This window comes from Amblyomma mixtum, chromosome 9 (assembly GCF_055824585.1).
Source record: "Amblyomma mixtum isolate Tamu chromosome 9, ASM5582458v1, whole genome shotgun sequence".
In the NCBI taxonomy this organism is placed as follows: domain Eukaryota; kingdom Metazoa; phylum Arthropoda; class Arachnida; order Ixodida; family Ixodidae; genus Amblyomma; species Amblyomma mixtum.
In genome coordinates this window covers 74,298,416-74,299,148 of record NC_143020.1, presented here as the reverse complement: position 1 = coordinate 74,299,148, position 733 = coordinate 74,298,416, and positions in this window count along the sequence as shown.

Sequence of the window (733 nt, the reverse complement as noted above, 5' to 3'; positions counted from 1 at the left end):
AAGAATTTCGCGTAAGTTTTAAATTGAAAATGTTATGTTCGCATGTAATATGTCAATAAAACACCTTCAAGCTATGTCGTCTGCGTTTTGCACTTTTTTTTCCGCTGTAGTATACACTGTTCGCCTCCAGCGCAACCAGCACACAGCAGTAACGGCAATGTGGACTCAAAAAAAAAAGCAAGCGTAAAGTGCGCTTGCGAGTGGAGCATGCGAGCTTCTGAAGCAATCCAACTCCATTCTCCCAACACACAATTTCTGAGCCGCCGTGTTGCCATGACAACCGGGCGCCGTCATCAGGGGTGGTGCCAACATCCGACTCTCGTCAATGCTTTAGTCGTCCGTTGTCGTCGAGATTGTTACGCCTTTGAGTGCAATCCGCCCTCTAGCAACGTAACTGGTGGAGGATGTCACGCAAAAGTTTCTCATACACTGACTGCTTGACATCCCAGTCGCCATGATGAAGTTCAAGCCACAGCTCCCACAGTACAGGTCGGAGCTGGTGGCGATAAGCGGATTAGAAAAACGCGCTTGCTTCCGCATCTGGTCTCAAACATTTGCACTGCTATGACGTCGGTGCAACACGTGGGGACGACGGGAAGGAGGTTATAGGAGCTTTCACAGCCGCGCCCCATAGGACGAAGAGAGAGCAAGGGGAAGGTTGGATACTGGGAGGGAAACTGCGCGGCGCAGCGTCGCAGCGCTGACGTTCGTCACTACAGCTGCCGCCGCCAGC